The sequence below is a fragment of the Homalodisca vitripennis genome, chromosome 1, assembly GCF_021130785.1.
Source record: "Homalodisca vitripennis isolate AUS2020 chromosome 1, UT_GWSS_2.1, whole genome shotgun sequence".
Classification (NCBI taxonomy): Eukaryota; Metazoa; Arthropoda; class Insecta; order Hemiptera; family Cicadellidae; genus Homalodisca; species Homalodisca vitripennis.
This window is the reverse complement of record NC_060207.1, coordinates 68,180,312-68,192,832: the sequence shown is the minus strand read 5'-3', so window position 1 is coordinate 68,192,832 and position 12,521 is coordinate 68,180,312.

The window sequence follows — 12,521 nt, the reverse complement described above, 5'->3', positions numbered from 1 at the left end:
GTTACCCATAGGACCAATACAGTGTAAAGATATTTGTTAATGCCCAGTAAAATCATATAGAATGACATGCAACATAATTAAGCCCCATTTTCCACTTGAAGAAATTAATCTTCACACACAACTTGAAGTGTATAGGTCATTTCGTTTTCGATATATACTATGTAACATGTAACAGACAGGCAGAAATAAATTTTTCCTGTCTGATGTATAGCATGTTATATGAATATTATAACAAACAAACCCTATCCCTAAACCATAAGTAATGTGGAAAACGTTAAGTGGCCATGAATAAAAAAGTAGTACGTTATAAGGTACTTCATTTCAAAAAGGAATATCCTACATATAAATCATGTATCTATTTCTGAAAGCTGTTAAGTAAGAACTTAGAAATGGTTTTATTAGTACAAATAAAGACATAAACTTTCGAAAAGTACTATAAAACATTTTAAGTAACATAGCACACGACTGATCAAAAATCTATGCGTATGAGTTTTATTTATGTTATTAAAGTATTTTATTTTGAAATACATTATGTCGTAACCTATATTTCTTTTAATTTTGCTTCAATATTATTAAACTTTAGTACTAAATTTCAGAAAAACACTCTGTGTATGTGAAATTTTGATTCTATATTATTTTTTAATGTTTTGAAAGACAAGATATCACAAATATAGATTTAATAATTTGATTTCGATAATTGATATATACCAACTACAAACTCAATCAATTGTTGCTTGGATTATATATTAAAACAAAATATTACATTTAGATAATCAATAGAATTACTAATTATCAGCAATGCTTATTTTCGAGAAAGTATTAAATTGCGATTTGTATAAAACCTTATACTTTAGAACTGCTGAAGAAGTGTTTTTTTAATTCTGAAACTGTTTCAGCATTTCTGAAGTGAAAGGATAATCCTGATTAGAATTTGTCAGCCGTCAGCAACTCGATCTCCATTTTAGAAAGTGTTTTACTTATTATTACTTACGGGATCTCTTTTTCTTAAAAATAAAAATTTCATATAATGTAAATAAGCAGTAGAGTATTTATAATGGGTATCGGAAACTACTGGATACTGATCATGTATAACAAAACTACGCTCTGTTTTGAAAAGAAACAGTTAAAAGCCTGAAAATAATGTTGATTATTATGTTTCATAAATGGAATCTCTAATCGGATTTAGTAATAAATATAATTTGATAGTGTTAAAGTTTATCTTTTCGTACAGGATATACCATAAACCTTTATTGATAATATTTGTAATTAGTATATGACAAGCTTGTTCTTGAGCCTACTAATAATTAAAATATAAATATATACAAAATAAATATATTTTAAGGGAAAATTAAGTGTATATTCTTATCTATATAATATCATGACATAATACTGAGTATTAGAAGAAACTCTAAGTAAATTATCCTAGCATGGCATTTGATTTCTACAACTACGGAAGGAACTGCAGTTATAGATATAGGTTTCGGCAAAATGAAACGGACAAAAGAATATTAAAGTATGGAATCGACTTGAAGCTTCGGTTTTAAAATAAAATGGGTCTATAATATTTTAGTAAAAAGAAATATTACAAGAGAATTATTTACTGTTCCCGTATTGGTAGTTATATTATCTGTATGTCATTGCAGGGGTGATAATTTACTTTTTCTTCCTTTTTTAATTTGATGTTTAATTGTTAAAAATTAAGAAAAACTTATTAAAGATTTCTCGCGATATTTTAATATTTTATTCTAAAATTTACATCATACATGCAATACTCAGTTTGGAAGATCCTAATCTAGTATTGAATACACCGAATTTTTGGTGTTGAACTTTTTTGGCCGAGTGCCAAGTACATGATTATTATTACTAAACAGGGGAGACTAAACTAACAATAACACTAAAATAACAACTAATACATTAAGCGGTAAATTTGTACTGAAACACTAAACGGCTAACTGTTGTGTTGACAGCAAATAATGTAACGTTGTGTTATATTGAATCGTAAATAGTGTTTACCAATATTTTACGATCTATTTTGTGACTATCTTAACAACCAATAAAATCTATTCGTATTATTGAAACACCATGTTACGTTTTTAGGACAAAAATTGTTTTAAAATGTTTTAATATTAACTTATATACGTTATGAACTATGCCAAAGGTATCATGGTTCATAAAGGATTTTAGCTGAATAATTCCTTGTATAAAGAGAACACTGAAATACACCTTCGTAGCTCAGTATAGTAACATTGATGCATAACTGCTTCTAAAATCCAAAAAAGTCACTACTTATACATGATTCTTGAATCTGTCTAAAATTATATGGGTAGTCGTATTTCAAATTAGGTATATATGGTTGAAGTAAAATTATATCCAAAATTGAGTTTCGTACAAAACTTTGATTTATTAAATGAGACTCATTTATATCTGGCATTTATACTATCATATATTAGAGAACTAATTTTATTTGCTAGTAAATATATTTTATTAATATGTTTATAATTTATACTTCCTACTATTTACAATCTTTACGAAGTGTTTTATTCCAAACCGAAAAAAGAATATTCACGTAAGTTTGTCCAAAAACCTTTGAAAGGAAATGAAAACAATGTGATGCAGTAGATAAAAATAGATAGAACGTGGAAGTTAAGCGAAGTGAATTCTGTAATGTACTCTTATAGCTTGAAAAGAGCTTATTTTTGAATCCATAATTTAATATGCCGTTTCTTATTGAAATAAAAAAAACATAATGTGTACTAATCATGTGTTGATATGTTATAAGTAATATGAGTGTTGTTTTTAATAATGTGTTTAAATGTACTAACTCATAAAAAGCTATGCAAATAATATACGAGGAATACATGTGTCTACCTTATGCCATCCATATCTTTATTAACAGTTACTAAGAAATAATAAAACCCCCGGAAATAAGAAAAGTTACATATAGTAAGTAAATAAAAGTTTAAATTTTAAGAAATTATTTATACGCCAGAAATTCCATACGATAGGACGAAAATGAACAATACTTGAACAAGAAATTGGGGTCACTATATTCTATAGTACAAAATGTTATGTATTATGTTTTCAAATAGCTAAACGACGCTACTCTAATATAATAAATGAGTCGTGTAGTTTCAAAATGGGCTACATCCCCTTTTTATGAAAATTGAGCTGATGCCAGTTTCTTCAATTCTGAAATCGTGTTAATGCTAGGAAAAACATATTTCAAATCAAAACAGGCTACATCTTACAGTAATAGCATAGCAAAGTAGGGGTTTAGTTTCAAAACCAGCTAGAGAACAAAGCTACTTTCAAACCCAGCTACATCCATCTGGTTGCGCATGCGCAGATGGGCTGTTCCCAGCTGTATTGTTTGCCGTCGCCGTATGACTGCTGGCTTCTGAGTGAGAGAGGTTATATTATTATTTGTGAGCAACTACTGATGTGCGTGATGAATAAATAGTTTATAGTGTTTTGTTTATAGTGAAGTATTTTTAGTTAGACTAGTAACAATGGAGTGTGAACCAACAATTCGTTTACATCACCAATGCAAAAGACCACGACAGTCAGAGAACTGGAAACGTGCACAGATGAAAAAGCAAAAGGTGGGTTGTTGAAATATTTACTATTGAAATAATTTTACTTTTGAGGTTTGCAACTGTTCAATATTGGTAAATCTTATTTATCTTTCGGTTAAATCATAGTTTAGTTGAAGACAAGTAGGCAACAATTTCTTTTTGCAATTAACTGAGTCGTGTGTGGTTTCTATAATTCCAAGGTATAGGGTAGTAGTATAGTATGCAGGCTAGTTGAAGTAAACTTTACGGTAGGCGGGATAACAATTTTATTAATGGCAGGTTTTATTTTCAGATACGGTCCAGCCGGTCCTCCAACTACTATAACATGTAAAACACGAGAAAAAAGGGAAGACTTGTCGTTGTTCAGAAATCACAGCAAATGACCAAAAGATTTTTTACGAGAAGTTTTATGACACTTTCTGGTAAATCTAGTGAATTGAAAACACAAACAAGATTGTTTTATATTAAAATACACGGAAATCTACAAAAACCAAAACGAAAAAAGACTTATAAACAATGACAGAGGACAAAAGTCAATGGTTGTCCAATATTTTATTTATAAAAAATCTTTTGCGTATGAAACTTCCAGTCTGTCAAAAAGCTTTTATTGAAACTTTGTGCGTATCAAAAAATAGAGTAAAGGGTGTGGTTAGAAGGCACTTTGAAACTGGGACTTATATCTAAAGAAAATAGAGGGGGGGACCGTAAATTAAAGGCGTATGAAAAAAGAAAAGAAATCAGTTATCAAAGTTTATTAAAAATTTTTAAGGTTATAGAAAACCACTATTGCCGAAGCAAAACCGCCAATAAGGAATATCTACCAACAGAATTATTAAACATTAAGAAAAATTTGGAGAATGTACAACTCTGAGACTAAAGATGAAAACCTTCAGGTAAAACAATCATATTTTAGGTACATTTTCAGGTCAAATTTCAATATTGGATTTGGTTGTCCTAGGAACGATGAGTGTTCGACCTGTATATCTTTTTGCAGAAAGAATTAAAAATGCTATCGACCCAACTGTGAAAAATGATATTGCTTGTGCTCTGAGGTGCCACAAACTCAAAGCTAAGTCTTTTTTACTTACTCCTTAAAGAAAAACGAAATGATTTGATTACCATATCCTTTGACTGTCAAAAGAATCAGGTATTACCTAGAGTCCCAGTTCAGAGTGCCTATTACAGCCGTCAACTGTATAAGTATAATCTTACTATTGTTGTCGGCGACTCCACAGCTAAACAGACCAAAGATAATGTTTTTATATACCATTATGATGTGTCAGAACACAAAAAGGGATCAAACGAAATAAGCTCGGCTGTTTATGATTTTCTCAACACGTTTGACTTCCCTAATTCGGTGCATGTCCTCCGTCTTGTGTCTGACGGATGTGGAGGACAAAATAAAAATTCTACCATGATTTCAATGCTGAGTTACTGGGCTGTATAATAATTCTCCTGCAAGTCTTCAACGTCTTGAATATGTTTTCCCAGTAGTGGGACATTCCTTTCTGCCACCCGACAGAGTGTTTGCTCGTATAGAAAAAAGAAATAAAAAAGACAAACATCATAATTACATCAGAGGAATATACAAAAATATTTTCTGAATTTCGGCACAACACGATCGTTAGTTGGAAAAGTGTATGATTGGAAACAAAGGTGTTCTGAGGTAATCATGCCAACTAGATCTTGGCACTTCAAATTTAACTTAAGTAAAGCGGTTTTATTTTTAAAAAAGTTGCAAAGGAGATAACATTGTTGTTAAAGGAGAAGCTCACTATCGTACTGATTTGGGAAAGTACAAAAGTGTTTGCCAGAAAGGTAGGAAAGTAAGTAGAATGCCTCTTCCTTGTTTAATTCAAACAGGCATTGCGGTTTCAGCTTTAAAACTAAGGGATGTTGGAAATCTACTAGAAAAAACATTTTGGCAGTGATTGGAAAGATTTGGCTCCCCTAAAATATTATAAAAGATTAGTAGAGTTTGAAAAGAAGAAAATAACCAGAGGGGTGAAATCCTGACAGAAGAATGTGTAAATTATCAAGAAGTAACTGATCTAGTAGTTTAGGAAATTGTACTTAGAACTGTTATACAGTTTAGTTTTTGGTTGTGTGAACTTATTCTCTGGTATCTATATAATTTATTGTATTTATTGAAATTAATTATTTGTTCATTTATGTGTATACAAATTTAAATACAGAGAAACTGCAAAATCACAGAATATTTTTTTTACCTGCTGTAAAATCCAAAAATATTAGATGCAAAACCAGTTACATCCACTGATTAGATGCAAAGTGGGCTACATCCATTTTTATTTATTTTTTTTACTTGGATTGATAATTATTAATAATAAACAATAATAGTATGGCATTACAGTACCAGACATTAACTTCATCCCTGGGGAAAATAATAGTTTTATTTTAAACGGACTAACAAAATATCCGTTTTTTTCATTTCCTGAAAAAAAAAACAGTTTTGTGGATGTAGCTAGTTATGAAACTACACGACTCAAATATATTATTTTATTATGCATTCAATTCAAATTATTCGTTAGAAATATTTTCTTTATTACAATTGTTAAGAACTAAAACTTTCTTGTGCCTAACTATATAACTTTTTCATTCACTTACTATTTTAGTTGGCAAATATTTACTAAAAATTATTTTTATAGAAAATTGTAAAGTAGATTGTCATACAAAAGTAAATTAAATACACCTAAATCACTTAATAATGTACTGTACTTGTATTGAATTTATTGATATTAGAAGTTTAGTTTTTGATTTGCAGGAGGAATGTTTGAGTACACTTTAACGAGACAGAAAAAACATGTTATCTGTAGACAATACTGCAGTTTCTTTACGCGGTAATATTTCCAAAGCTGATGACCATCATCTATGTAAAGCGATAAAGGCCGAGCGGGTCTCAGCTGCTTCTGGTCGTTAAAGGGGCAGTTTATCTTCTTGCTCTGTTTCTTTCCCCCTTTTCCTAATCTACGCACTGTAAAAGAATTTTTATTGTCCAGTATTAAAATATCGCTCTTTTATATTTGTTTCAATATATTTTTATTTTAAACCAATACTTAATATACTTAAAGAGACAACTCCAGTTAGAGAGATTTAAAAGAGCCCATGACCGCATGGTTTATGTTACCTGTTCGTTACATGGTTTAATTCGTCGAAGTTTGGACCTGTGTTAGAGGTAGCGTAAATTCAAATCCTGTATGGGGCGGTTGAACATTTAATAAGTACAGTTAAACTTGTACTGTAAATGTAAATGTACTGTAAACTCGCCCCTTATTCTGTTTGATAAGATCCTCGCACAGTCCTTTCGTGTAAACAAATTATGCGAGATAAGTGTAAGATATGCAGGTCGTCACTGTACATTACGAGTATATATGGGTCGGGCTCAATAATAAGACTTACATTTTAGAGTACCATTGCTCTAAGACCGCTCATAAAGGAACGGACGGGACACGGAGGTTTACATGACGGAGTCTGGTGGTGGACTGCTGGCTAGCCAGCTTGGACCGTTGGTTGTAGTGTAGTGGCGTGATGTGACGTCACAGGAGAACAGCCTATGAGCATTCTTTATTCGTATCAGACCACATCGTATGATACATCGCCTGACAATACATACTGCCAACATGTATGGTGCAGATATTAAATATTGCTATGGGTACATTACCAAGTTAGTATTTATCACACTAAATACACTACAATAAGTATATTTGCATTTAAGATATTATTATGATTCTCAGATGAGAACCACACGAGAACCTAAAGTTGATTTATCACAGCACTTAATTAAATAATACCAAATCCAAAGTTATTCATACTGTCAAGCACCAAAAAAGTAAAGCAAGTGTACCAGGTCCAAAACAAAATATGAATATTTTAGATACTGTACGGATGTTTTACACGAGTGTATTTAAATACACAGATTGCGGTATATTTTGTGTAATGATTTGCTAAAATGTTTAGATTGTAACATCAACCTTATTCAACCTTGCAATATTTTGCTATAACAATTAAGAATAGATTGATTTGTCTCTGTAATCACCGGTACAATACACTCCATTACCATTTTTCGTTTTTTCCTCATCTCTTCCAGTGTATCTCAAAATACTCGTACTTTATAAAGTTCGCGAGAAGGTCTTTTGGCCCAGTTAAGTGAAGATGCTAAGAAGTATATGGGCTAATTGTATGAAGTATAATGGTCTAAAATGCTAGAAATAGTGTAATTATGTTTTCCTATATATTTACATAGAGTACCTACAGTATGTAGTGTAACTTCACAGAACTAAATACACCGCATCAGCAACAGTAATGGATGTTAAATAGAGACGTATTTAATGAAGGTACTGGGTATGCGTCATACCACGTCAAAGTACTGAACAGGTTCTACTACTCTAAGGTTCTGAGCTGAGAATTGTTAAGGTTGATTACATTGCTTACATCTTGTGCATTTTAATATATCTGGAAACACTAGTATAAATTGGCGTCACCTTTTCTAGTTTAAAAGGGAGATAAAATCCTGTTCTAGAGTAATACCCGAGAAATACGACCCAACAAACTCTGACTATTGAGACAAAGACATAGATTTCGAACAGGCCGTGTTTCTTCGAAAGTATGTAAGTTCCGGATCACATTGCAAAATAATTCGTCTTGAGGAATCAGAAATGGTTCATATTTCGTATTTTAGTCGTTCCATCTATAGCAAAATACAGTCGTGTTTTTTCTCACATAATTTAAGGCATTTGACCACCCAGAGATTAAATTTGTCTTTTATAGAATAACAATGTTTACGATTTGGTTTTGAAATATTGTTGCAAATTATGTTCGTAATCTGACTAAAATAATAATCTGGAAAAAAACTGTTCTTTGTATAGTATATTGGAGTAATATAGGAACTTTGTAATAGAAGACAACGCGTTTTATAATACTGTAAGAAGACCAATAATATTCGCTTGAAAATAATATTATCTAATGAAATATCGTTTAATTTTAAACAATACATAAAACCATTTCAAGTATTCATGAATGTTTTGTTTTCTCTATGTATAGCATAGTCTTAAAAGATGTCAAAGAGTCCTAGAATAACTGCATTAAAAATAAATTAAGATAATGTATAAAAATATATTTAGTTTTTAGCCAATTTGAAATAATTTTATGTTGAGGAGTACGATAAACTAATAGTTGGACGGATATATAGTTAGTAGTTTGTATAATATATTTTGTATTAATTTATAAAATATTTTCTATACTTCATATGTTACAATGATCACTGATTAAGTATTAAAGTAATAAATATTTATTCTTTTTATCATTATCGTTTCACTAAAAACTTCATTACATAACAATTAAATATGGGTTTATTATAACTAAAATAAAAAATAAAATCTTGATAAATATCTTGTAAACACAACATATATTGTTGATCCATATCTCCTTGTAGTTATGTGTTTATAGTTTTACATTGATTAATGTAATTTATATTTTAACAAGTCAATGAATGGTTTTGACGTATTTTAAGGAAGATTTGTATTAAAATCTGATTTTAAGTAACTTATTTTTTAAGTTAATGTAAGGTAAGGCCCAATGTAAATGAATAAAAGATATAATTATAATCCTATAATCAACAGAAATATTAATTTCCTTCCAACATCAAATTACACTATGGCTTTGTTAGTTACAAAAGATCTAATCTTTTTCCCGCCGTTAGCTGATACAGGCATGATGTGGCGTACCGTGACGCGAAACGCTCCGTGACAAGCATACATCCATATTAGCCTAAAGAAGTAGTCACTTCAAAAATGTAACGAATTTTATAGGACTTGGTCCTTTTTACATTAAACGGAAGAGTTAGGGGAAATATTATTTTTGAAAGTGAAGATAATAAGATAATAACGCTTCAATTATGTTGAATAGATTTCTGTAAATAGATTCACAAACTAATTCTCTTATACTTCCGTTTATCTCATAAATATTGGAATCAATTGTTCGGATCACAGATTGATTGAATAAAGTACAGACTTCTTCCAATTCAAATTAAAATTCTGGCTTTTTTAAACATTTTAGAAAGTTGAAAATTATTTCTGTAAACACTAGTCAAGCTCTTTAAGATCAATTGAGTAGCAATGAAAGGAGGTGACGACTTAGCTGGGTGGCAAAAATGTACACATTGGCCTATATTGTTAAACTAGAAGAATGAAAATTCTACCCCTTTCAGTAACGTCTCATTCATATTTTGGAGAGAATAAGCAATGTAGTTAATTTACTGTAATAGATTTTTCTTTACTACATGTTGTTTAATTGACATGATATATAAATTAAAACAATTTGTGACAGGAACGCCTAATATTTTGCAATATGAATTAGTGTTTGACAACATTTAATGCTATTATATTGAATACAGTTTTGGAAGTTACTTAGAATGGTAATGACCTGCCACGTTGTCAGTCTATTTTTAATATTGTAATGGGATACCAGTATTTTTTATCTCTCCCTATCAAAGTATGTAACATCCTTCAACTATAAACATTAGATTACTGAAATAATTTACAAATGACGGACATCATTGCAATAATCCAGCTATTGTGTTTTTATTTATTCCCAAACATTTTATGTGCAAAAATATTTATTTGTAAAAAAGAAATTTCAAAACATAGTTGTTGTATGTTGCTGCAATAATACCGTAGTTTATAGTAATCTTTATATTTACATACAATTACAAAAGTACTGCCTATAAAGGAAACCATGCCATAAATTGAAAAAATCCATTTAAAATACGCAACAAAAGTTACTCTGAGCTCTAAATAAACAGTAATCCCCGAACGTATCGAATCCATTCACACGAAGCACTGTCAATATATTTTCCAAACGCGTCGCCTTTATCGACTGCGTCGATACTGCGTCGATGACACCTGTGCACATACATGGAATATACATTCACATTCAACGCTTTCAACATACCCTGCAAATGTTGATCTTAAATTCATCGTCAATTATATAAATCTATTTACTTAAATGTAAATATCCATACCAATTTAATCCCCAAACCCGTTTATAAATGTCATTAGTTCAGGTGCCAAGAGACCATACAATAAAGTACAGACTTCTTCCAATTCAAATTAAAATTCTGGTTTTTTTTAAATTTTAGAACGTTGAAAATTAATAAGCTCTGTAAACACTAGTCAAGCTCTTTTATATTTTACTTGTAAACCACTTATGTCAATAGCATTCTTCTAATACTTCTAAATATGTAACGAATAGTGTTTTCCAACAGTCAAGATTGATCTATCAGTAATTTATAATTATTTCGATGATATTGAGTTGCCAACAGTTCTAAAACTGTATTTATATAAAAATTAATTTATATTACTGTTATACATATATCATATGCGATTTTAAATGCTTGTTTACGTAATGAATATTTAAAAAGCAATTTACGTGTATATTTGAAATTCACCAGTATTTCGTCAATCATTAGAGAAAATAATAAAGTTATACCCATAAGCAAATCCATGATATTTCAAGAAAATATTGTGTCTCGTTCATTATTTTATCTAGAGTATATTTAAACAATTACTTAGAAACTTGCATGCCTCTATGGGTTTTTATGGGTGAACGTGTGTCTTTGTAAATCTTTGAAAAGAAATAAATATGGGAGCTATAATAATCATTATAAAATATATCCCTTTTCTCAAGGTTCTAATAACATTTGAAATGAAAAAGCATATGCTTTGTTTTATAAATACGTATGTGCTTTTGTCACTATCAGTTGGTTATGGCACATGATTTGAAAACGAAATAATAACAGTTATATTATTATTTGAATCAGCTGGTTTACATAGCGTATCTGGAAAATTTTCAATTCCACCAACGGAACCTTTTTAACACTATTAGATGAAACCACATCTCAATCGAAATTTTTTTGAGATCTCGTAAATTAAATTCCTGATTCCAAATTCATTATGACCAACAAATTGATCATAATAAAGATAGTCTTAATTTTGAATCTACAGTCAAGAATCAAGGTAAAGTGCAACAAATTGGTTCATTGTTTCAAATGCCTGACACCGATCCAAATTTCTTACAAATTTACTTTAACGGCGATGAGCAGCAACAAACTCTTTCATAAACGCTGCGTGTACAACCATATAGAGCAGAAGAGGAACCAAAAGTGGTGATATCGTGTAAACTACGTCATTGACATTGCAGCAGACTAAATACCCTATGGCACGCAGGCACGTACAATATTCAAACTACCAATGAAGTTGCAGTTGTTACGGCTGGTGGGTGACCCATATGAACGTAGATATATTCACATACAACGCAAAGATAATGCGATGCAAATAATTCAAGAAAAAATTATAGTTCTTACGAGAAACTACATATCCGTTGGTATTTTGAGAAGGAGAAGATGGATATCACTTATAAATATTAAATACAGGAATCCAACAACAGGTACAGCGTATGGATTATTTTACATTTCTCTTTTTTAACCAATAACTTCTGTTTATCTTATAAATATTTGTATATGCTGGTGAAGAAGGTTAATGCGATGATCTTCTACCTATTCTAGGTTGTGATTTGTGGAAGTTAAGATGCATTCTCTGAGGCAGACAGCTATTTCTTCATTACTATGTAGATATATCTATGAAAAGTGACAGATTCAGAATGTATAAGTGACACATTCCACATCACACTGATAATTGAGCGTTCGATCACAAAATCATGTTGCATTATCAATTTCTTCAGCAGGCATTGCAGCAAGCTTACTTGATGGTGCGCGGACTGTACACTCAGCACTTAAATTAACATTGAATATTCATACAAATTCCAAAGCAATGTCCAATGTAAAGAAGCATTCAAACATGGCTAAAGTTTAAAAAAATGCATAGTTATTATCTGGGATGAATGTACAATGGCCCACAAGCATTACCTTGAAGA